The sequence below is a fragment of the Chaetodon auriga genome, chromosome 14, assembly GCF_051107435.1.
Source record: "Chaetodon auriga isolate fChaAug3 chromosome 14, fChaAug3.hap1, whole genome shotgun sequence".
Classification (NCBI taxonomy): domain Eukaryota; kingdom Metazoa; phylum Chordata; class Actinopteri; order Chaetodontiformes; family Chaetodontidae; genus Chaetodon; species Chaetodon auriga.
The window spans coordinates 4,800,812-4,827,958 of record NC_135087.1 but is presented as its reverse complement, the minus strand read 5'-3'; the positions used below and the strand labels follow the sequence as shown (position 1 = coordinate 4,827,958).

The window sequence follows — 27,147 nt, the reverse complement described above, 5'->3', positions numbered from 1 at the left end:
CGCACACACACACAGCGGTTTCTGTTGCCCTGTGGAATGTGGGAGGAATAAGGTGTCGATTCCCGGCATGGATAAAACGTTAAATTGAAAAATTCCATGTTGAATCCAGAAGACAATCACCCACTTGTGCGGCGGCATGAATGTTTGTGTGTGTGTGTGGAAGTGCATGTGTGTGCATGTACACGTGTGTGTGTCATTAGACAGAAAGCCCTGTGTCAGCATGGAAACTGCCTTTCTAACATAAAAGATGCATAGAGTAAAACACACACACACGCACACACACGCACAGTAGCCCTAGATATTCAGCGGCAGCTCTGACCTCATAACACGACAGTCATTACTCACACAGCCATTCATCATTCACACACACACACGCCCAATGACTCCAGTTTGTCCATCCTGATGAAGCATACTGGATATTCACAACCACCTACCAGACTGTCTGACTTACTTCCAGCTGACTGCTTCACACCTCTCTCTTCCTGCCATCATTCATACAACCATAGACACACACAGACACACTTGTGCAACAAACAGCCAAAAAGCTCTTGAGGCTGAGATTTCTCGCTCGGATTTGTCTCGAAAACTAGCCTTGAATTTTTCACACGTCGCAAAATCCCATTAACCAAACAGCACCGGACTCTACCAACTTCTGCTTCTCTTCAGATGAATGAATTACTCACAAAAACAAAAATCCTGGCAAGAAACTGATCACATGTCCACTTCCTCTTCCACCTCAAACCGCAGGGAGTTTGCTGATGATGTAAAATAAAACGTGGTGACAGCACACAGTTTCTTGCAGACGCGTGTGACGGGCTAACATACATGTACGCGTTTCTCCTGCGTTGCTGCACGAGCTGCTTTTTAATCCTCACAGCTGGGGAGATCAAAGTCAGTCGCTGCGTTGGTCATGCAGCGCGAGCCTGAATCAGTACATCAGCGTGTCTGACTCTCTTGGTTTGTATTTTTCCTCTGCTGTTAATGACGGCACAGAGACAATTTGTCAGCTCTTAAAAAAGTTCATGTTTGGGAGATGAGTTTCACATGAGCTCAAACATTTCAGACAGCCTTTTTTGAAAGCCTTTGTTCTTTACTTTCCATGCATATTACTATTTGAATGAATCATAAACTGAGTAATTTTGTTGCATTTCCGCGAGCACAGCAGCCTTGAGGTGAAGAGAGCATTGCTCATAACGTTATTTCAACTCCTCTTGACCTTCTGCAACTTAGATATGAGTCGCATGTTGTCGTTCTGCCACTTTTCAACACAAATCAGCTCCAATCAGCTGATAAACAGGCGTTTGTGTAATCCACAGCACAAACCTTTGCTCTTATACTTTTATTCTCATGGTTTATTCGAAGACTTGGGTTTGGACCCGTTTTTTAGGAGAGGCACATGGTTCACACATGACTGATATGACAAGTCCTTCTTAGAAGTGAATGTGTCACAGAAAGAGACAAGCATTGATTTCAGATGTAATCCCGCTGTCCACCCGCAGCACTATTATCAAGGGACAGGCAGCGGAGATGATGGAAATCCATAAAAGTCTAGAAAACTCGCCAAGCAAGTTGAACTTTGAGAGGCACACGGGCCTAATCTGAAAGTAGAGTCAGCGATGGCTATTTTTCGCCTGAGGAATGTGTCTGAGTTCCAAACAGGCTAGATAATGCTCGTCTATCAATGTTATGCACTGTGGGGTGTCTGAGGCATTTCTTTTGTCTGGGAGAACTGCAAATATGCATGAAAACAAAAAAAAATCTTGCACCCATCATGGTGTGTTTGATTGCAAGTTCATGGTAACGTCTTTCTTGGATCGGCTGCTCAAGTGTGCGTCTGGTGCTGTTTTAGGATTTGGATTAACAGAAGATGAATATGCTGTCACACAACCATGTCTGTGTTGATACTGAACCGAAACACACAAACAGGCTGATATGCAGGACAGTGATGGAGCATGTTATGTCAGTGCATTACGTCTCAATTAAAACAAAGTCCACGAGAAGCTTGATCACCATCAGCTGTGGTAGTTACACTGTGCCGGATAACTGAGCGCAGAAAGCATACGCAGCCACACACTGCGCTAATACCCACGAACGGAGAGAAAGACGGACTCGAAGCCCTTTCATCCAGCGCACCAACTTTTCCAGGAACTTGGGAACTCTTTCAGGAACTTAAAGCTGGTTCTGATTTTGGTTCCTACCACAAAAAAACTGCCCTGCAACCAAGGTACTAGTTTTCAGTGGGCTGCATAATACTGGGGTTTGGACTACTGAACTTCGCTGCACAAGCTTTGCAAGAATCTTACACAGCCGCCATTTTTAAATACCAGCAACTATGTGATTAAAAGCAGAGAAGCAAGGATGTATAAAAAAAAAAAAACTGCAGTTGTGATCCCTCACAGCACTGACAGCACAGTGAGCTGAATCTAAGCATCGCATTTTCATTTCCTCCTATCAGGTCCAGTTTTCGCTGCACAAAGCAAACACTAACATGCTCACAAATTTCTACAAATGTCCAAGAGAAGAAGAAGACAGAGGAAAGAGAAAGGCAGGAGTCAAGACAGGAGGAGGAAGAGATGGAGGAAAAAGGAAAGGTGAGGTAAAGTATGGTGGATTTAACCACTGCCGTCAGTCTCAATATGACACTTTGGCCCTGCTGAGCTGATCACAGGTCAGCAACATCATAATTTCAATCAGAGGGGAATTTTCTTAGGTTTATTTGAACAAAATAGAGAAATGAGAAATGAAACTGAAAGTGAACTTCACTTCCTGCTTAGGTAATGTTATTGTCTGTAATTCTGCGGTCTAGCAGTCACAAGTATGGATCCAAATATAAATTGAATTTGGCGAACACGGGCCGAATGAACGCTCAGTCGACGCCAATCGTACGTGTGTTTCCTATGTGAACAGAGTTTATGAGATGCTGGTAAAAATAAATAAATAAACAAACAAACTTTGGTGAACCTGGTTTGTAATGTGCTCATGAAGGAGAGACAACAGAGAGACGTACGTGTAGGTATCCTTTTCCTCATCCTGGGCGTGTTAAGCAGTGAGGAATGCTCTCAGGTGTCAGTGCTCAGAACTGAATGACTATCTATTCACTGCAGCACACACACACACGCACACACACACACGCACACGCACAGACACAGAAATACACATGCACACAAACACAGTATATGCCAAACACGATTGGGATTGATCCAAGTCCCTTTAAACCCCATCTTATCAACTGACAACTTTAATCTGTGCTGGCACTTAATACGCACAGACACATTAATGTGTATGTGTGTCTGTGTGTGTGTGTGAGTGGGTGAGTGTGTGTGTGTGTGTGCGTGTGTGGAGAAAGGGGGGGGTAGCGTCTAAATATGGTGGGAAACTGCCACCAACACCACTCCCATTCAACCCCAGCTCCTTTTACAAAAGGTATTCAGTCTAGGAGAGACCTGCTCTCTCTTTCTCACTCACCCTCTTTCTAACACACACACACACACACACACACACACACACACACACACACACACACACACACAGATTGAGTGAGTACCTTTCTATTAGAAGAGGTGGAGTGGAGAAGGGGGAGACGTAGAAAAAGGAGGGAGGGGGGAGGGAAAGAAGGGTGGAGAGGAAGGCAAAGAGGAATGCTGTGCTTGTGCTTACTCTGAGGGGAGCGTGAACACACACACACACACACACACACACACACACACATTTGAGAAAGACAGAGAGGGGATTTATAAAAGATGGAACCTCTTCGGGTTCCCACGTCGGCTGGCAGCTTTCTGCACATATGCAGTCTGCGTCTGTGTGTGTGTGTGTGTGTGTGTGTGTGTGTGTGTGTGTGTGTGTGTGTGTGTGTGTGTGTGTGTGTGTGTGTGTGTGTGTGTGTGCCTTGAGAGGCTGAAAGAGGCAAAGTGTCTGAAACAAAATTCGGAGTTTCAGCTTGCTCTTCAATTTGCCTTCACGCATTTGGCCCGCATATGTGTGCATACATTTGTGTAGCGCCTTTATGTGTGCATGCCTCCGCGTGTGCGTGTGTGTGTCTATGGTCGAAGTCCTCTTGCCCTGTAATTGCGGTAATGATATGTCATCCACGAAGAAGAACTCAGAACGGGTGGAGTGGAATGCATCGGACACATACGAGCGCACACACACACACACACACACGTTCTACTTGCAGACCATGTATGAACAAGCTCCTCTCTAAACTCCCGGAACTGAGGCCTTTGGAGCACCTTTTCCACCCAGAACAGATGAGACCCTGCACCTCAAGAAACCACATCTGATGGTGAACGAAAGCCGCAGCCAAGCAGCTGCTGCTTATGGCTTTCAATTCACTTTTAACAGGTCCCGCTCAAGACTTTTAATCGTGACGTTTAACCTCAGAGCCACATCAGTCGAGTCATTTCTGGATAAAAACGCTGATCTCCTTCACGACTATAAAATGGTTTAACATGACAATGCCATGTCGGATTTTCCTTTATCTCTTCACTTGCTACCTAGCCTGCACGGTAAATACTGTCATGTCGTCCGATCCTGGTCAGGGTGCAGGACAGTGTGTATCATCTGCAAAGGATGGACATATCATTTCAAACACAATATAAAACATAGAGAATCCCAAGAGTCTGGGATTCAAACTAGCAGCGCTAGAACTAAAGGCCCTTTTCTCCAAACTCTGGCTCAGTTCGGGAAGTTTTGTCATTGCCACGTCCCACATTCCCTGCATGACCGAGCATTTCTCTACTTTTACAGAATTCAAATGAGCCTCCAAGGTTGGACTGCGGTCGGTTGCCTGCATCTTGCGCATAAATCAAGCCCGATGAGGAGCTATTAACAATGTGCAGTCGGTGCCTGGAAAAGGACGCCCCTAATCTTGATGCAAGTGTCTGATGAAATCTTGAACTGTCATGAAGGGTTTAATTAATCCCAGATTAAATGGGGCAAAGAGAAAAAACATCTCTGTGTGTTCACCCTTTTCCTGGATTACTCCTTTCGTAGAACTATTCCTTCTCTTTAAATCTCCCTGCCTTCACCCTCGCCTCCTTTCTCTCCCGTTTCCTCAAAATGCCAGGCATGCTGCAGATCATTGTGCGCAGCCGGAGCGCCGACAAGTCAGGACTCAGCCTGGTAAACGACAGGCTCAGCACTTCTCTCCCCCGTCCATCCCTCACCCTCCAAACACACAGAAAATGAGCACCCTGGGCGAAGCCTTTCTCCCCTGTCATCCTCCCATCTATCCATCTACCCACCCATCCAATCCTCTCATCAGGCCTGGTTTCCAGGAACACAGGCCAGAAACAGATGACCCAGTGACTTCAAGTCAGCCTTCGCCTCCCTGCGCTCCCTCCCTCTCCCCCACGGAGCCTTTTTGAGATTTAAGTAATGCTTATGTTAACGTTCCCCGTCCAGCTTCAGACAACTTCAAAAGATAGACGTTTTCTTGTCTGAGCCTCGCTTTCACTCAAGTCAAAATCCAACAGAGTGCTCTCGTACACGGCGAAAAACAAAGCTTTGATCAGCTTGTTTCCACTTAAAAAGAGCGTCATCGACATCTTTTCCACGCTGCCAAATAAGTAGCTCAGCCAAAGAGTCCAGGATCTGACTCTATTGCCATCCACTTCCTGGAAAGACCCCGCCTTCCTCACATTCCACCACCCTGTCAAAACACAACTCCCCTCTCCCACTGGCTTACGGGACGCCATCAGCTCCCTTTATAGGCTGTCGCTGGGGCAGTAGGCGGGAGGAAGCAAAAGCGGAGCTCAGACAAGCAGCGGTCCATTCCCAGGGAGAGACAACAGTTACATAACTGTGACACACAAACACACACACACACACACACACACAGGATCAAGACAACACCCTCAACACATAGGAGAACACAAAACAGGGTCAGGGAGGAAGAAGGTGAGGAGATGACGGAGGGAGAAAGAAAAGGAGACGGAGAGAAGTTGAGAAAGAGGGAGGAAGGGAGCGAGGGAGGGAGGGGTAGGTGAGGCATCAGTTTTCTTTGTGAACAAAATGAAGAGGAAATGGCTGTTTTACACTCAGGTCAGGAGCTGTGGGAGAGGAGGTCCGGTGTGTGTGTGTGTGTGTGTGTGTGTGTGTGTGTGTGTGTGTGTGTGTGTGAGACAGAGAGAGAAAGGTTAATTGGTGTATGGTGGAAGATCACCTGCATCAAACCCTAAGCGGAAGAGCAGTGGACCGGACAGGAGAGCTGTGCCAGGAATACACACACACACACACACACACACACGTGACTGACACAGCCCTGTAATTTCGTCAAAAACAAAGCAATTTGCTGTTATTAGATCAATATTATCTGTTGCTTGTCTGTGCAAGGCGGAATTGACAGCAATCTGTTAACTGAGAGAAGGGCAGGATGGAGGGAGGAGGAGACAAGATGGGAGGAAAGAGGAGAAGGGAGTGAATGGGGAGGAGGGGAACGAGGGGGCCGCACGTTGAGTGTGTGTGGAGAGAGAAATGTGTGGAATCCTAATTGTGTTATTGCTCCAGAACAAACATTAGTCCTGCCTGTCATACCACAGACAGCAGGCAGTGAGTGTGTGTGTGTGCGTGTGAGCGTGTGTGTGTGTGTGTGTGTGTGTAAAGAGATAATTCAATGAGTCCGGCAAATAAAGAGTCAAGCTAAGAGAGTTAGAAACATGCTTTTTTCCCCGGCTACTCATGAAGGCAGAGCGTTTACAATCAGCTCTGTGTTAGCTGTTAGCTGCGCATAAGGACAGCACAGCTAGCTCCAGCAGATGTGTGCATCTGCCAGCGAGCCCTCCCTCCTGCAGCTGTACGGTTGTGGGCTGGCCGTGTGTGTGTGTGTGTGTGTGTGTGTGTGTGTGTGTGTGTGTGTGTGTGTGCGTGTGGTTGGGCTGGGGGCCAGCAGGCAGTAAACCCACAGTAGAGGCCCTGACAGTCCAACGCTTGCCACGTAGCCACGTAGCAGCGACGTAACTCCAGAGGAGAGGAGAGAAAAGGAGATGTATATTCTGTCTATGTGTGCTGTGTGTGAGGAAAGGACGCGAGCAGAGGGGAGAAAATAACGGAGCGAAATAACGGGGGTCACTGTGCGGGAGTCAACGCAAACAGTCAAACATGCAGACAAAGTGACTTTGTGAGAGCGTTCATCCCAGTCGCAGACACTGACGTTTCTACCAATTACATCAGCCCGGACCGCCAGTCTCTCGCGCTTCTCCTCCGACTGAGAGCTCCTTTGACTTACAGATGTTGAGGCCTGGTGCCACAAAGCTGGTGACCACACGCACAGCAAAATGCTTCTCAGGCCGGCGCAAAGCTCAACCCACCCCGCCCTAATCATCATCGTTAAAACGGGTGTCTTCGTGACTTCCATCGGCCCCTGTGAGTCTGCCATCCTCATGAGCGGCCCTGCCAACATCTTGGCTCTTCCTGTCAGTATGCCAGACTGCCTTAAGAAAACGCTGTATTTTGTTGGTGTTTGTGTGTGTTTAATACAGAGGAAGTGGCTATTCTCCCACAAGCACATGAACATGACTCACTCTTCTTCATGGCAGCGCTTCCAGATTTTTCTTCTCCTTTTGTCCTTTTTCTCCCCCCTCCTCCCTGTCTCCCTCTCTCTCTTTCTCCCTCTCATCCCGCCCTTCCTCCCTCCTCCTGCTCCACCACACTTAAGACTTTCCTCCATCAGATCCACACAGGCTGAGGGCTCTGCGGCCCAGAGAGGAGCGCTGAGCCCGAGGAGAGCTCACAGCAAACCCTTCGCTAACACCTCGGATCTCCAAGGCTCAGTCTGGCCACACACATGGCGGCTAGTTCCACATGCCAGGAGACTAAAAGGCTGAGTTGGGCTGACTGGTGGGTTGGTAGCATGACAGGCTGTGGAGATGCACACACAAGCCACCTGGGTGCCGGCTTGGCTCGGCTGACTCTAATAAAGTTACATAAGACCTGGGGTTGTCCAGTTTGAAGTCTACAAACTGTCAAGGATTGTTCCAGATTCAGGAATTCTTGATAATCTTTAACCCTCTGCACAATGTTTCGCAGTCAGCCACATGAAGAACTTTCCTCCTGCTCCTCCATTTTCACTTCCTGCCCTCCGACGGAGTTTAAAGTCACACGACTGTAAACAACCTGCTGACCAAATGCAGATGATACACAGGTGTGTTTCTGGTCAGGTTCAGACACACACACACACACACACACACACACACACACACACACACACACACTTTATTGCTATGAAATGCCGTTGGTTCCATGTCTTACAGCCCTCGGGTGACAATACGATGCTTCGCCCGCAGAGCTGGATCCTCCTCAAGTGGCAGCTCAGATAAGGAGCGAGCGTTGTGTCTGGACTGACGGCTGATGAACATTAGCTCAACTTTTTTACATTTCCACGCACCAGCGCTCACGCCTCCTCTCAGATCTCCTCCTCTACTGTCCCACTTCCAGCTTGAACCTGTCTGAGTGCTCCCCTGGCCTCCCTCTTCCTCACACGCACCCCCCACCCCCGTCCTCACCCCCACACTATCGGACCTACTTCCCAAACAACCCCTCAGCCTTCAAAAGACAGCCGCCCATTCAGAAGGTTTCGGGGGCAGGGTGGGGGAAGGAGAGCGGCGCAGGCTTGGGGAAGGGTGAGGGGAGGCGAGGGGGGGGGGGGGGGGGGGGGTGCAGGGTTCTCATTCCCGCTAAATTGTCCCACATGGCTGAGCGTGCTTAGTTTAAACAAACACAGCCACTTCCTCCTCACTGCGCACATCGGCACACAGACACAGGCGGGCACACACCCACATAAACACACACCAATTGGGTGAACAGGCATGGCTGAACTCCATTCCACAAAAACAAGCATGCGCACACATACATAAACACACGTACACACAATACATTGTATACCCTGGCAGGCACGGGACAATACTTTCAGTCTAGCCAGTAAACTGCAGCTGAGCCTCCGCGCCAGAACACCACAGGACAGACTCATTGTATAGCTTCTCATGACGGACAATTTCACGTGCATGCTCAGCATATCTGGTGTATGATTTGGCTTCTAAGTTTAAAAAAAAGTGAAACTTAAGCTGTACAACGCACAATAAACATCTCAGCTGCCGGGTCCCTGGAGTCCAACCCAAAAACCCAAACTCATACCACAGAATGAGACTCAGGGATCAGACAAAGGGCAAAATAGACAGTATAGACAGTTCTGTATGTGTCTGGAAGGACAGAGGATGGAAATATATAGGATGCATCCAATGTGACTGTTTTATTTAAATGCGTTACCGTAAAGTTTGGAGAATCGTGCACCATGATGATGTGTGCACCCTGCAACAGAAATACAGCCTCTGGTGTTTTGCAGCAAATATGAGTTATATGCTTCTGAAAGTGCTCTCACAGCAAATGAGGAAAATTTATGCCTAGTCCACATGTACATGGTTATTTTCCAAAACACAGCTTTTCTATGCGTTTTGGCCGTTCGTCCACACAAAATTGCAGTAGGAAATGGAGATTTTGGAGAGCTGCTTCCAGGGTGAAGCTATTCAGTAACTCTGCTTGCAGTGTTGACAAGAACATTTTTGGCTTTTGACAACAGTGTGCGCGCCATTATCTCCTTTTTTGTGCAATGGCAGACATACTACACATCATACCTTTAACTGGGAAAATAACAACTAAGCAACTAAATACCAAAGACGTGCATAACTGGCATGCAGTTTATTATGTTTATTATTATATTTAGAAGCATTCGAAGACGGCTTTTGTTGTTTTACCTCTGCTACGAAGTTTGCAGTGAAGACCCACCTAACCGACAATCATACTAATCAGCTCTACGTTACAAGGGGCTCGTAAAGAGGAGTGAAGGAGGACAACCGCAGAGTCCAGACAATAAGCCCACATTCAGTGCCAGTGGACCCGCTGCCATCCAGGCCTGCACACACAGCATGTCCCTGCCACTAATGCTGAGCTCCATCAGGGCTGCATGCCATGAGTCTTAATTAAGACAGCTATGCCAAGTCAAGAAGTGAATTCCCCCCCCCACAAACACACACACACACACACACACGCACTCGCACACACGCGCACACAGATACAGACGGATGCACAAACTCACATTCTCGGATGGACGAACACGTAGACGCAGACAAACCACCAAGAGACATTCAGATCATCAGTTTTATGGGCCATGAAAAAGCTTGCTCAGTGGGTGGTGTGTGTGTGTGTGTGTGTGTGTGTGTGTGCATGTATGTGTGTGTAGGTGGGTGGGTGCTGAGAGAGAAAGACTATTTAGTCACACCTACATGAGAAACCTGTCTCCTCAGTCACAGACAAGACAACAACTGATTCTGAGGGATGTGCTCCAACACACACACACACACACACACACACACACACACACACACACACGCACGCACGCACGCACGCACGCACGCACGCACGCACGCACACAGAGCCTTTATATGCACTACAGAGCAAGCAAATCATGAATGAATGGATCTTTACATGCCTAATTCCATGACTAACTCATAGCCTTGTGTTTATGAATGTGCATGTGTGAATGACTGTCTGTGTGCAGGTGTGTGTGTATGTGTGCAGATGTGTGTGTGCGTGTGTGTGTGTACGGGCAGCAGCATTTAATCCGTTAGAGGAAAACTGAAATGGGCTGAAAAATGAGAGAGGACACTTCTGGGAATAGCAAGCCAATGGAAAGTGTACATACAATCACTTGCTCCCTAACATCAAACACACACACACACACACACACACACACACATAACACCCCTCCCCACAGCCTGGGATCACAAGGTCACATTCCTCCTCCTCAATCAGCCTCAGGATTTCACACACTAGCGCAGGGATGTGGGTGTGTGAGTGCAGCAGTGTGTGTTTGTGTGGGTGGATGTGTGTTTGGGATGTTTCAGTGATTTGTGGGGGGTCCGACTTGAGGGCGAGGAGGGGTGAAGAGAAGGGAAATAGGGGAGGCCATGACCGAGAGGGGTGAATCTGAAAATGCATTTCTTTAACCCCCCAAAAGGTGAGCTTTTTAAAACTCTCTCCACAGCAAATCAAGCTTTGTTTCGGGTGCACCTCTCGCAGAACGTACGACTTTCTGTCGCCTCCAAACCCCCTGCAGTCACTCATTTTGAAGGTTGTTGTGTGTTGTGATTGACTTGCGAGTTAACTTTACGAGCAAGTCACGATTTGATCGACGTCACAGTCGAGCTGCACGACTCGCTAAGAAGCTAAGATCAATGACATAACAGCGTTTGTCTGAGAAACTGAACTTAACACTGTTATTTACGTGGCTGTTTATTGGTAATTCACATAAAATAGGTGCATGTGTGTGTGTGTCACATACGTCTTTATCTTTCTTTTGTTCTATCTTTATCTGTTCAGCTTTTGTTGTCCTTGGTCTTAGCTGTATGTCTATTCCTGCAAGGACATTGACAGCAATGAAAATGAGTCAGATTCCTTGTATGTCTGCACATACTTGGCCAATGAAGCCAATAAAGCCGTGTGGAATATGAGATTTAGCTCTTCAACCGTTCTCCTCCTTGTTCTGAATTTCAATGTGGATGACAAACTTTTTGAAAAGCTCCATAAAGTCTATCAGCATTTTTAAATGTACTGGCCTTGCAGAAATGGGTTTTGAGAGGCCAAAGAAGAAGAAAAAGGAGAAATGATAAGTATGTGAAGCTGGGACGGGTGGGGGAAGACAGGGTGAGAGGAGGGTGGGGAGGGAGGGGTCGAAGTGTGTCTGCATGCCCCGGGGGAGGCGGAGGAGGAGGAGGAGGAGGATGAGGAGGAGGAGGAGGAGGAGGAGGGTGGGTTAACAAGGGAAAGCAATAAAACATGTGGTTTTGCATTAAAAAACACCTACTTCCTCCTCAAGCAGAACCCTCAACCCCGGCCCTGCATACCTGCCAATGCGACAGTGTGACAATGACATGCGCACACACACATACACACACAATCATGCACGCAAACACACAGTCACACACACACACACACACACAAAGAAGTATACTTAAAAATGTGTGCATGTACTAGTTCCAATTCCAGTTCCAGCTGTATAATAATCAGAAGTATAACCAGTTACAGATTCAGTTCCCCGACTCCAACACACACACACACACACACACACACACACACACACACACACACAAACACACACACACACCAGCCCACAGCGGACCCTTGAGATACACACTCATAACGCTCACAGTCAGGCATAAAAACAGCCATTAACGACTGACGGAACTTTCCATGGGCCTGCCAACTAGCAACGCCAACACGCCTGGCATGCTAATGCAGGCACGTAGAGTTAACTCTGTGTGTGTGTGTGCATGTTTCACGCAAGTTTGTGCTGTGTGTGTGTGTGTGTGTGTGTGTGTGTGTGTGTGTATACAGGTGCATGCATGATCCCTTCAGCCAGCTGACCACACACACACCAGAGGCAGCCCTTCGATAAGATGATACCCCCGAGGAACCGGGTGAGGGCACGAGCGGGGCAGGGCAGCCGAGCGCCGCACACCTCATCTGGACCGCTGCCGCCTCACACGTACCCACAAAACTTCCCCCGCTGACGACAGACTCGGCAGGCTAATTTCTGGATTCCAAACATTTTATCTCCTTGTCGTAATCCTTCTATTTCATCATCTTCCTCCAGCCTCTGCCTCTCACTGCAGCCACGCAGTGATGAGCAACGACTCGCGCAGCCAACGAGAGAAGTGAAAGCTGTGGGTGAAGCCATGTGTTGCAACAACGCTCAAATGCATCAAAGCTACACAAATATTGATGATATTTGCATAAAAACTCTACTGTATCCCCTCAAGAGTTATGCAACACTCTGCTGTACTACACTAACCTATTCTATATATAAATGTATTGTTTTTCAATGAGCTCTTTGTTACACAGAAGTCTAAAACTAGTTATTAATTTCATCATTAATTGATTAACATCATAAAACAGTGGAAAATGTCCATCCTAACACACTCAGAAGGTGATTTCACGCTTGAGGTTGCCTCTTGAATTTGCCGCCTTTGTCCGATCAACAGTCTAAAAACCCAAAGATTTTGATTTACTATCACAAATGACAACAAAAGGCAGAAAATCCTCACATCTGAGAAGCTGGAAAAAGCCAATTGTTGGTATTTTTCCGAGAAAAATGACCTGAATTGTTGACATTAAAATTTCCTGTCAATCAACTAATTGATTAATCGACTAATAGTTTCCAGAAGCAGCTTGAATTGCAGCTTTACAGCAACATAGCATGCACGCTTTCACTGTAAAATGTCATGCAAATGCCATTCTATCCATTAACCTGCCAGGGACTGTGCATGAAAACGAGCCTGTGTGTCTAAATCTGGCACACGTACATGACTAACGCGCACTGTCCCTTCTTCAATAAACTAAACATAAATCTGGAGACAGACCGTCCTCTGGGAAGCTGTGCTGGAGATTCTTCGCAATTTTCTGTGATTCTGAAGACTCACAACCCACAAAAATAATCAATGATGAATCAACGATGCCATGATAATAACCATTAGTTGCAGCCCTACTCCAAATTGTTAGGGGCTATCAAATAAATTAATGACTTGTTATGAAACTGTTCACTTGAAATTGAATTATGCCTTTAAAACAGTTAATCTTTTGCTCACAGAAAGCAGGAAGTTTTAGATTTAATGTCAGACTTAATGCCAGCAATGATCGTCGGTCAGAGGAGACATCATGTTTGGCAAATGTCAGATTTTTTGGACAGAAACTTGTAAAAGCAGAGGCAAACCTTGCTGAGATTGTTTGGCATTACATATCACGCTATAAAAGAGCAGAGGAGGAGAAGGTAATGGGAAAGGAGCGGGGGGGGAGGGAGACGAGGAGAAGAGAAGTTGAAAGGCTTCTTTTATCTTCTTCTAAATCAACTGTCAACAATGCAGGAAATTATCAAGGGAGACAAAAAAAGGGGAGGGGGGGGCTCTGGAGAAGGAGAGAGGAAGGGAGGGAGGGAGGCGGAAAGAAAGAGAGGAGGAGGGTAAACATTACAGCTCTGTGCCAAGCAAACATGAGATGCTGGGATACTTCAACAAAATGCTGCCGTTCATATGGGAGAAAGAGACACAGAGAGAGGGGGACAGTGAGACAGAGACAGGCAGAGGAGACACAGAGGGAGAGAGAGAGAGAGAGAGAGAGAGAGAGAGAGACAGGCAGAGGAGACACAGAGGGAGAGAGAGACAGAGGAGACACAGGGAGAGAGAGAGACAGGCAGCGGAGACACAGAGGGAGAGAGAGAGAGATAGGCAGAGGAGACACAGGGAGAGAGAGAGAGATAGGCAGAGGAGACACAGAGGGAGAGAGAGAGAGAGAGAGAGAGAGAGAGAGAGAGAGAGAGATAGGCAGAGGAGACACAGAGGGAGAGAGAGGCAGAGGAGACACAGGGAGAGAGAGAGACAGGCAGCGGAGACACAGAGGGAGAGAGAGAGAGATAGGCAGAGGAGACACAGGGAGAGAGAGAGAGATAGGCAGAGGAGACACAGAGGGAGAGAGAGAGAGAGAGAGAGAGAGAGAGAGAGAGAGAGAGACAGGCAGGAGACACAGAGGAGGAAATCGGGGAAATGGAAAGTGAAAGCATGGAGCAGCAGACGACCAGCTGCTGTCAGGAGACAGGACATGAAGTCGGTTTCGTTTTTTGCGCCTCCATGCAGCCCTGATTGGGTATCTGCTTTGGCATCTGCTTTAATATCCGCCGTCGGTTTAGTTTTACATCAAGTTAACCTCACAGGTTAACAGTAACAGCTAAAGCAGGACACCAAACCTGCACACACACACTCTACAGTATCCCAGAGTACTGCTCTACTTTACACATGCACAGAGCCACAGAGGGGTCTGTCATCATCTGTGTGTATTTATCTGCAGACCCTGCGCTCTTATTTATTCTTACTTTCTTATCATTGCTCCATGTTTGGGACGCTGCAAACTTTTTGCAGCAGGTAAGTAGACACCGGCCAATAACAGCGCCCAGGTGAGGCTTTCTAAAAAGACTCTGTGTCGTCTGAATCCTCCTTTCTGGACACACTAAATCATTATCATGACATGCAATTTTTGTCTATCTCTATTGGCGAGCTTGACTGAAGATGGCTAAGTTCGCTGGCTAATTAGAGCCAGTAATCGAACTCTCTGGGTAGCTGTTCGTTCATACACACAAACGATGCCACTAACACTCGATGAAGACGCCTCATCAGTCACTTTCCTGCAGGTCGTCAGGTACACCGCTCTGCAGTGGCTGCCTCATGCTGCAGGTGTTACACTGGGCAGGTGTGTGTTTCCGGTGACGGGCCGAGTCTGAAGGTTGTGTTTACAAAAAGTAACCGACAATTCCTGCACAGCATACCTTTTAACTTCGAGTAACGATAAATACAGCTTAAAGATGAAAAACATAGATGGCAGATTTATCAGCGATGAGATTCATTGTTACGTACAATCGCAATAATGAAAGATTAACTCATGCATGAAGAGTTCAGCTCAGCTTAATAAAGCCACTTGTTTTTAAATAGAAATGACACGCTGGCTCCCATAAGTTTAGGTTGGTGCTCCCTCTAGAGCTCCTCTGCACCTCATCATATGTCACAGCAGCTGCAGCAGAGGCGGTCCTCAAGGCAAACACGCCGGTCCGCGGCGCCACCGGGAGAAGCCATGAGCTTTACTGTGCATCATCGGGACAGAGGGGTAACAGGGACAAGAGAAAGAGGAACCCCCCAGGTGACGAACCCTTGACCTCAGCCAACGGGGACGCCTCCACACATCCAGAAAGAAGGAAGCAGGAAGTAGGCGCTCATTTGACCAAACCACATCTCTGCTACAGTAACAGTGAAGGCAGCAGTGTTTCTGGGAAGCACACCTGCTGCGTTTGGAGAAACAGATGGTGCGGCTGATAGCAGACAGTATGAGAACTGTAGACATAGTTTGGTACAGTACGTAGAAAAGGAATACAGACTAATTCTCCAAATATGGGTCGCTGATCGGGTCCAACTGGATAAATGGTCATTAGTAGTATATATAAAGGATAATTATGGATGATTACTTGCAGACAGCAAAAACTGCAGATGATAAATGAACGCTTATTTTCTAAAGCTTCCAGGCCTCATGCACCTGTTTCATCAGCACTGTCCTATACAGGCTGAGGCTGCAACCAACAATTATTTTCATTATCAATTAACATAACGATTATTTTTGGTCAACAAAATGTCTGAAGGTAGGGAAAAAATGCAAAGATATTCAGGTCAGTGTTGCTAAAACAAACCAAGAGAAGCAGCAAATCTTTAACAAGATGCAACAAGTTAATCCTCAGAATGATTAATCAACTGGCAAAACAGACATTTTTCACTGTAGAAAATGACCAATTAATGGCATAAAGCTTTTTTTTTTAATCTCACAAATATCAATCAGTGCCTTTAAAAGAGCATAGCATGCTAACACACACAGGCGGTAGCGGCTAAAGCCAAGAGAGACACAAATAGCGGCGAGGTTTAGCAGAAGCTCTGCTCTCGTCCTCGTCCTCTTTCACGTGCTCGCACACACTTTCCAGAGCTGCATTGTCTTGTCTGTGTGTAACTCTATAGCTGCACTAGCTTCTGCTCCTGACACACAAGCACCGCTCAGTAACACTAACCCTCGGATAACATGTTCTAGGTTAGCAGTCAGTCACACATGCGCACGCACACAACAGCTAGCATCATCCTGCCCCGTCCCTGACCCCGTTTCGACCAGGCGTACCTGAAGGTTTTAATGGGCCGAGAACGAGCGGGCAGACGGCAGAGAACCCAGATTAGGCCTGCCGACAGACGGAGACGGGTGCTTTTGGCATCACGAGTCCTGGCGAAACACGGGAACAACTTCCTCATTGCTCTTAGAATAACCTGTCTCAGGATATTAGAGGCTAAACGTCTTCCACTTTCCGCCGGGTCACTTTGTGTCACTCTCAGCGATTATTTTCACCTGCTGGAGGGTGAAAAACATGTCTGTCACAGAAAGCCCAATCAAATGACTTTCTAATGATATATTCTGAGTTAAAGATACACCACTGCAAGGAGCATCACAGCTGAGTGGGCCGTACCTGTGTGACAGCAGAACACAGGTCATTAACTTACATAAAGTGTTATTCAACCCTTCGCCTATTCATGTGAAAGACAGAGAAAGGCCACAGCAACAATGGCTGCCCTCCTTCAACCTGACTCCAGTCTAAACACCGTTCTTTCTATTCGGTTATATAATTGCAGTGCATTCGATTTAAAAAAAAAAAAAAAAAAAAAAACCCACACAGAAAAAGGGGCATTTTACAAGAGGCTGCCTTAAACTGGGGGAGGGAATTCACTTGCTTGCAGTTGCATCAGTTTGAGTGAAAATCCCTGCTTACATTATGCTGTCGTACATCCTCCAGCACCACATTCCTGGCTCTTCACACAGCCAATTAAACACAAACATTAAGTATAAAAAAATATAAAAACTGTAAAAAAAAAAAGAAAGCCAAATCCAAATTCTTACTGAATTTGCTATGAACTACATAAGAGGGCTTTCAGAGCGTTTCGAACGCCGGCCGATCAGCTTTGTTTACATTCTTATTGTGTCTAAATGCTGAAGCCAAAGAGGCTTAACTTTCAGAGCGCAGTGTCCAGCAATGTAAACCTCATTCCGCTTGTGTTAAGAGGGATACGGCTGCAGCGTTTAACCCATGAAAACACACACTCATCCTTCGTCATCAGCTCAGCACCTTGAGCTTTGGAGCTACACGGCTTCTCCACCTTCACTTCCTACACTGAGGTGGTGCAAAACCCTACAACCGAGCTGCAGGCCTGAAGGCTCAGAGACACAGAGACACATCCAGAGGCTGCAGAGAGTGAAGCAACTGCTGGGCTTAGATTTGGAAATTAAGGTGTTTTGAAAGATTTTAAGAGCAATTCATGGGGGGGAAATCCGAACTTACACTAGAGGGACTTTGTAAGATGTCTCCATCTTTACCTGCTTCCTTCTGTCCACACCTTGGCTTCCAGTCAACAGGCCAGACTTTTGATGCTGAGACTCTTTGATGCCTCTGACTTGTGGAAGCCGAATAAATTGCCCATTCATGCACCACAGAGAGAATTCCTTTGCTCTCACCTAAGCCGAAACGCACCTTTTCAGCGGGCAGCCAATCACTTCACCCCCCGAAAAAAGAAAAAAGAAAGAAAGTCGGACATCAGTTTTTCACAGAAAAAAAAAAAAAATACACGGCCACATCAGCCTTTCACCAAAGGAATGTCATCTGACGTCATGTATTTGGGATCGGATTTCTTCTTCTTCTTCTCTTTCTCTCCCTCTCCCCTGAAAAAGTAAGAGCGCGTGTGTGTGTGTGTGTGCGCGTGTGTGTATGTGTGTGCGTCAGGCTATTTTTTCCCCTAGCCTATATTCTCCAACGTGCCCACTGGATCCAGAGCCCACAGCAAGCGGGGATACGAGTTTCCCGAATCGTAGCCCACATTATAGCCAACCTCCACGGCTAATCATGACAGCGTGACAATTAACCGCTCAGAAAAACGCAAACTGACGCACGAGCAGCATCTTAAATTTTCCGACCTATTGCTGCCACATCTGCGCTCCGCTCTCCTCTGATGAATTAAAGGGCTTTTCGAGCAGTGTTGTGTCTTTTTTTTTTTTTTTTTTTTTTTTTTTTATTGTTTGTCGTTGTTGTTTTCGTGCGGATACGTGGAAGGCAGATAATCAATCGTTTCGAGCAGGAGACCAATGTTTGATTTCCACGTCTGCATCAGAGAGGTTGAAAGAGAGGGAGAGAGGGAGAGTAAGAGAGAGAGAGAGAGAGAGAGAGAGAGAGAGAGAGAGAGAAAGAGAGAGAGAGATCTGTCTTCCCTGCGCAGACAGACACGTAGTCGTTTCTGAGAGAGAGAGAGAGAGAGAGAGAGAGAGAGACTGGCTGGAAGGAATGCTAGGATATGCTGGAGTTGGGACTTTTTTCGTCTCCAAAGCCTTTTTCCTGCACTCTGCAACCGCACACAAACTCTACGGAAAGTCGCTCGAACGCAGCGTCTTCCCAAACAGCAAAAAATAACCCCCCCTATAGTGTCCTATTCAATGATTTCGCAACCCCCTCTTGTCAAATCTGACTGCCTCAGCATCTTCCACTCCAAGTTATTTTCCAGCTATAAAAGTGTTCATTTCCTGATTTTTGAGCCGCTACAACACGAGCGACTGTTTCCAAAGCGCAAGACGCGCCGCCGCAACCGCGGTTTGTTGCAGAAATGAGCCCGAGAGGAGAGCTTTTTCTCCTGTTGCGCACTCACTCCATCCGACGTCCTCGGAGACAAAAACACATTCTTTCGTGAAAGCGGAGAAATCGGGACCACAAAGAGCAGGCTCCGGGCGCACCGCCGCGACGCATTCGCTCGACCGGTGTGGAGATCCGACGCCGCGATCCCCCGCCGCTGTTTGTGTCTTTTCCTAGTTGTTTGAAAAGAAACGGGAAAATTTGCCCGAAAAGTTCGGATTCACCCCCCTCCCTCCCCCGCTCCGCAGCAGTGAAGCAGTTTTCCTTTTTCCTTTGCGCTGGCCAAGTGGCCCAGACTGCCGGCGTCAGCGCTCGGCTCTCCAAACTCACACACACTCACACGGACACGCACTTCGAAAACTTTTTCAACATCTGACTCCATCGGCCTCCATTCGCGCTCTTCGCGCGGCGGCTGGTGCCGTAAAAGAAGCGTAAAAGGACTCACCTCGCTGCAATAAAATAATCTTCAAACAGACGGGGCTGCGCGTTTTTTTATTCCCAGGGTCGGGTCCGTCCTGACTGTCTGCTGGCGCGGCGCGACGCGTACTGCGAGACTCCGCCATGTCAATCAAAACGCGACGCACATGTGGGTCAGAGCCCGCCTCCTTTTACCGTAATAGACGCTGCGCACAGGAAAAAAAGCCCAAACAGAGAGCAGAGCCTCACCTGAGAGGAGCAGGATGGAGCAGCTTGTTTACACACATTTCAGTTCAGAAACACTTTTCAAGCGGATAGCAACAAAAACAGCATCTATAATTAATTTATAACAGTATCTATAATTAATCATTAATTTCTTAAAAAATATATCATTCAGTTTATGATACATTAGTCTAATATGAGCATGAATCAACATTAGAATCACTTTTACAGATCAAACATAGATTTTGCCATCAGATCTCAGCTGTTTTTTCATTTTTTCTAATCATATAACAAATTCTGTTTTTCCATTTTATTGTCTTGTTGATGCCTGCTGCTCAGGTAGAGGCAGAAAGCAAAGAAACATCACTTTCAACACCCCGAAAACCATTTTCAGCAGAAAACACGGCGGCTACTGAAAACCCCATGTCTTCATGTATTACATATCAGTCGTTGTGTCCTAAAGAATTCATGTCCTGAGGGGTTATGTGAGCCCGAAAGGGTGGGTGAACTCTTCTGCAAATAAAAGCAAGCTGGATCCAGTCTGGGCTGGTTTACATTTATCTTTCATTATGACACAGAACATCTTCATACCAAAGCGAATGGCCTGCTCTGACCCGTGTCACCACGCTCCCACCACGCACTTATTTACACTTTGCACGCTCTCACGACATAACAACAAAAGCAGCGATAGAAGTCGAAGAGCTTTACTATAATATGCAGCTGCTTCCTACAGTATGTAAAATAGCCTGCATATAGCTGATTTTGAGTGCGTAAAGTGGGTCAAGCTTCATCCTCCAAAACAACTTAGACAACAGGCCAAAGTCCCTCTGGTGGCTGCACTGAAATCCAGCATCCCTCAGTTGACAGCTGCAAGCCTTACCAGTGCTTCAGATAGAAGCATCGTGAGCTGATTTGTGTAAAAACGAATAAGAATCAGTGAAATCTGTGTTGAATTTGGTGCATGGATGTGTTGACAAGGACCACAAGGCCTCATGTGGACTGTGCAGTGTGAGCTGTATGTCACAAGGTTGTATTTAGTCCTGTAACTGTGCAGCACCTCAGCCCAGCCTCCTTTCACTGGATGCATTGTAGCGCGGTTGCATGTTTTACCTGTGGAGGAGATTATTTGGGCGTGTTGGTGCGTGAAATCGAGATATTAATGCCAACAAGTACATGTCAGGATCAGAGTATTAAACCTGTAGGCGTCCTGATGCCAAATGTATCATTTGAATAGTTTCATTACAAACCCACACATCCACCATTTGATGAAAGGACCAACTGCTTTTGCTAAAAGATCTCTTGTGCATTTTAACACTAAAGCAGAACAGATGCCGCAGAAATATTTAATGTCAAGTATAATTTTCACACTCATTAAACTCTCAGGCAGCCAGTCCCTGTTTCAGTTTCTCAAATTTGGGCTGCAGACTGAAAAATGTGAGGAATCTTTCAGGCATGACAAAGCTCTCTCGCTCTTTTCAGAACGCTGTTTTATTCCACAATAACACGACGACAAGCGAAGAGCAAAATGACACGGAAAAACAAGCTGTTAGCCTGGCAGCGGGGGTCCCATCAGTTACATACATGTTTGCCTCCAACAGTGATCAGCCTCTCTCTTTCTCTGTTTTCATGCAAGCACACTCAGCCAAATACACTCATTGCCCCTGAGTTCTAGATTTCTCTCTGCTGGCACACACACACACACACACACACACACACACACACACACACACACATTCCAGCAACTGCACTAAGAAAACAACCACTGGTGTAATTCTAAGCCAGAGAAAAAAAATGGCCCTGGATCAGGACAGTGTGCCTGTAAGGTATTAAATTCAATTCAGTTCAATTCGATAAACGCTAATCATCCTCCAGGGGCAATTGATGTGGCAGGCAGAAAAATCGCGCCCTCACACCAGAAACACGGCTCAGGTCTTCAGCAGCGAGCTCAGACGGACTGTGAGGCCTCCTAAACCGCGCAGACAGCGAATGATAAACAAACTGGGCGACTTCCAAAATTTCCTCGCAACGTTGGCTCATTAATGTTTAATTGTTTCCAAGATTGTTCCTCTGTAATCTCCTCTTTGTTCACCATTTGGCTTACACACACTGTGCAGGTGGATGTGTCTGAGAGCAGCCACTAAGTGCTTTGTATTCTATAGAGGGCAGTATGGATGAACTCCTCTATCATGGTGAAAGCACTTTCATACTGTGATGAGGATGTGTGTCTGGAAATTCAACAGAGTTCACAGCTCCTCAAATCTCTCAAAATTCCCTTTTGTTTCACCTCCTAATATTCAGCTCAGGGGAATGTTTCTGTGATACTTTCAGTGTTTTTATCTGTCGCCGGCATAAAGCGTTCATCCGTTCATCAGCATCAGGTCCATCCAGAAGATACCTTTGATCAGACATGGAGTTTCAGTTGAAAGCCTTTTAAACAGATTTCCATTATTTTTTTCACATTTCAGTGAGTTTTACATAGAAAAATGTATATTATTAGATATATATACAGATAGAAGATATAAAATCTTGATTTGCTGATTCACATTGATGGAAAGAGCATAAAGCAGTCCTGCTCATTGATTTATATTCAGCTGGAGATATTAAAGGAATAATTCCTGCAGAACAAATCATGTATCAGCTGACAAATCTTTACTGCCTATCAGTATATACCATCAGGTCTGGACAGATCTAACTATTTTCCCTATCTTCCATCAATAATAAGATGTTGGTTTAGCTTTGATTCAGTGTTTCACTCTTGCTCTATTTCCACTTGACCTGTTAAGTTTTTAGGTGCTGCTGTTAAAAGGAATCCTCTCAGGGCTGGATTGCTGGTATTACAGCCTAAGGATACAGACTGAGGTGTCAAAAGGTATGGGGTTTGCTCACTTATCATGGAAAAATGGACGTTCAAATTCCCCTTTTTTCTGATCAGCTTTTGGACTTCTTGTCCCTGTTGGTTGAAAAGTTGAAATAATAATAATATTTATGTGTTTTGTCTGCTATGCACTAATGAGGCAAATCTGCATTATTGATCCTCTCCATTAAATGTGTATCAGTCACAAAGGAGAAGATGTAGAGAAACAGATGAGTTAGGGAAGGGCTCAGAAACGTTTAAAACAGCGAGAGGCGAATTGTTGTGCAACAGGGGCTGAAACTCAATATCAGGAAGATGTTCCCATGATTTCTGCACAGTGGAAGCATTGCACATTTGGGAGTCCTGCAGCATCAGCGCACGAATCGTAAAAGAAAACCTATTGATTCAAATAAATCTGTTAAACAAAGGCAAAGCGGGCCAACCTTGAGTGAGTACCTGGATCTTTGCAGACAGCCAGTCACATTAGATTAGATCTGTGGAGGAGAGTGGATGAGGAAAGACCGGAGGGGGCAGATCTTGGAACAGCGATGCAGCTATTTCCCCTGTGTGTCAGGGCCAGGCCTCCACAACCACCAGATGTTAACCAACAACCCAGCTGCTTTCTCTCTCTCGCCCCTTCTTTCTGCCTGTCTCTCCCTGCGATTTTTTTCTCCTTCTGTGGCCCTTTAAAGCAAGCCCTCCCTGTAATCATGCACACTCAGTTCACCAGAGGTCTTTGAAGTAAGTGGAATGTGTCCAGCCATATGATAGTGCGTATGGTATATTCTTACAGCACAGAGAAAGCAACGCAGAGAAAGCGGGAAAAGAGATTCTTGGACTGCCTCCAGCTCTTCGGTGTGGTTTTCTAGATGTTAATTATGCCCTTGTGCCGCTTCATGTATGTATTTATATGCGCATGTTGTGTCTACACGAGCGTGTGTGTGTGTGCATATGTTTGCTGAAATGCTAACCAGGTTGCAGATGATAACGGGCGTCTGGCAGCGGAGGGGACTGGGATGGAACATGATGGTGCGTGCATGCCTTTGTGTGTGTGTGCGTGCATGTGCGTGCATGTGAGATACTTGCTTCCATAGATGTGAGGATGGAATTTGGCTCATCATGAGTTCAAAGGAGTCAACCCAAAGCCCTCTGCACACCAACAAGAGCAGACATGCCTCTATTCCTCTCTCTCTCTCTCTCTCTGTCTTTGTCTCTTTGTCAACCTCTCTCTACCCCTCCAACCCCCTCATATTCTTTTTTCTTAGAGTTCTGCGATGCAGCTGGTTGGACCATCAAACATGCGCCTCACCTATTTCTGTGGTGTGTGTGTGAATGTGCATGCCCTGAACTGTGTATCTCACTGAAGTAGATAGGGGCTTATGTGTGTGTGTGTGTGTGTGTGTGTGCGTGGAAAAACCGTCCCATCATGTCCTATTAGAATAAAAACACATAATTATATTACACTTGCATTTTGTTACGTTACACCTCATTATATTGCTCCTTAAATGACAAATGAGGAACATGTTCCTTTGTGTGCTGATGCGCTAACGTGGAACGCTGTGCAAACTGTGCAGACTGCAAGAAAAACGAAAACGTATTTTCTCCGAGGGGGATTTCTTTTCTTTGCGTTTTGCCTTTTCAGCCTTGCTTTTGCTGCTTGGCGGCATGTGGCAGCTCTGGCAGAAAAAATGTGCAACATACCCGTTCATGTGCAACAGAGGCTTTTTGAGGTAAATGTTTTTAAAGCTTAAACACATATTTAATCATTATGTTGCATCGGTGAATGATAGAAAGTTGCAAAGTACACCTTTAAATAAATGAAAAAGTCCCACCTAGATAATTTACATAAATTAAACTAGTGTTATTCTAAGTTAAAGCCACCTGTTTGATTTGAAGTTTTCTGCATTTGGTGGCATCTGGTGGTAGTCTGAAAAACAGACATCATGGCTGACCACATAGAAAACCCAGAAACATTTAGATGAATGGGTAACATGGAGACTGCAAAAAGTTTCATTTCAAACTTGTGCAATCAGAATAATTTGAAAGACGCGGTGATCAAAACCTGCAGTCATGCTAGCAGCTCTGCATGGTTGCATAATGCTAACGTCATAATGCTAACATCCTCACAGTGACAATGCTAACATGCTTCTGTTTGAAGACAATGTTTACCCTGTTCAACATCTTAGTTGGGCATGCTAATATTTACTGATTAACACTCAGTGCAAAGCCCCGCTGGGGAAGGTGGGAATGTGTGGCAGTTTGGCATATGTTGAAATCTTTACCTGATGATGGTGCAACAGGAAATGTGTGGGATGACTTATCACAACTCATCGTGAGGGTGACACAAATGTCTGCTCTTAAACCATCCTTCCAATAGTGGAAACAAACAAGTGAAACATTTTTTTCCACTGGGCAGAGATACTTCGGTTTGGACCGAAATGGTAGACAGACCACCAGCGAGACTGTCATTGCCATCCAGCTAGCATGGCTAAATGCGTGCTGGCTATAAAGGTTTGGTATTTGGTCTTGTATTTGGAGTACATCTGGTTTATCTGGTATGTCTGGGACAAGCATCTGATGCAAAAACCTTCAGGGTCCAAGCACATCTCTCTGTCTCGCTTTGATAAGATGAATTGCTTCCAGTTGCTTCCTCGCTCTTTTCAGGATTTTTGCAGGCGGCAGCTTTATCCAAAGCTCATGTTTCTGGTATGTCTGCAACAAGCATGACACTCCGCCTGATTCAAGACCCTTCAGAGGCCGGACACATCTCTCTGTCTGCCCCTTCTCTCTTCAATAAGATGAATTGGTTCCAGTTGCTTCCTCTCTCTTTTTGGGGGGTTTTCCAGTCACTTCTTTCCAAAGCACCACGTTCAGGGGAGATTTGTGTTTGTTCCAGCTCTGCCAATCATGTCATGTGTTCCTACTTACCGAACACCTTCCAGTCATGACATCACGCCAATGGGTCACACCACCATAGGGTGGTGGGTGTTGGCAATCATGGCAGTGGAATGTCCGTGACTCAAGGAGGTGGGACCGAGATCTGGTTGGGTAATTACTTTGTCCCTGACATTTGTGGAAAACAAGCAGAGTGCCATTTCAAACAATGAGCAGTCAACTCTGACCTTCGATGGGAGGCAAATTGCTCATGTACAAATCACAACATGGTGGCATGCCAACGATTACACCATTCCCTGGACAATCCTTGCATTCAGAGCAAATAACCCCCAGCAGAAAGTCCTGCCCACAGTCATGCTTGGTTTGCTGAGAATTACATCCCTGAGAAATGGAAAACCCAGATTTCAAAAAAGTTGGGACTCTGTGTGAAAAGTATATAAAATTTGCAAACAAATGGTATTTACAGTTTTATAAAGTCTTCCTGAGCCCATGTAGTAATCTCCTTTCTACAATCATGTGTTCACAAAGTGGTGAACGACTGAGCCTCTTCAGGATGCCCCTTTCATACCCAATCATGACGCTATCACCTGTGACCAATCAGCGTGTTTACCTGAAACGTGTTGCTGTATCAAATTCAGAATAAGAAGATATTTACAAAACTCAATGATATCGATGAGGCAAAACATTTTATATATTGTCTTTGTACTGCTTTACTGTGTAGTGTAGTATGTGTGAAAAAGTTTAACAAATTAGAATTAGAGAAAGGATGTGCAGCGCCCCAACTTTATTGGAATTGAGGTTGTAGTAGAAGCCCTTTTAAATCGCAAATGAATTTAATGTAGGAAGATGAGTGAATGCACACAGAAAGATTGAAGTGCGGGGAGCAGAAGATGTGATGGCTTCACAAAATCAGTTGAATTCAAGTTCAAATGTCAAAGAGATGGCAAAGAGAGAAGGGATGAGGATAGATGAGGTCAGTGGTGCTGGGTGGTACCACTTCCTGCTGGGTTTGGACACACACCCCTGTGCAGTAACCTTACTGGTAGCAGGTAGCATGTGAGAGGTAACAAACAGCAACTGCTCCAAGGTTGGATGAAAAGCAGCAGCTGTACTGTCAAGGCGAGGGCAAACACCAGCAGAGATGTCACTGCAAGCTGGATGGAGAAGATCAAGGTCATTACAGACGAGAGAGGAGGTAATCAGGTGTGCCTGGTCGAAGCCAGTATCAGTAAGCATCCCACTCCGGGGCACTAAAGTGAGTTCAGACAGTTTAATGGTACAACATGACCTAGACGATGACATCTATGACACTAGTTAAAATCCAGTGAGTCTGGTTCACCTGGGAATATCCTGAAAGTTTCCTGCCAAACAGCCGTCAATGTGCCACACTCACCAGACACTTCCTGTTTGGTCATGTTTGTCATGACAACAGTGACGCCAGCAGTCAGTCACAATGATTCAGTGCAGAGCT

At 46.1% G+C, this 27,147-nt stretch overlaps 1 protein-coding gene across 2 annotated transcripts in view; it reads right to left on the bottom strand.

The window, feature by feature from the left end:
* Positions 1–19,809, bottom strand: part of fndc3ba (fibronectin type III domain containing 3Ba) — a 93,030-nt gene extending 73,221 nt beyond the window's left edge. Inside the window, exon 1 of one of the 2 annotated variants that reach the window (XM_076748661.1) lies at positions 19,734–19,809. The gene's annotated coding sequence lies outside the window, so the exon portion shown is untranslated. Of the gene's footprint in view, positions 1–17,988; positions 19,008–19,733 lie in introns of those variants that run through there. The other variant, XM_076748662.1, reaches the window with a different exon arrangement.
* Between the last annotated feature and the right edge of the window lie 7,338 nt (positions 19,810–27,147).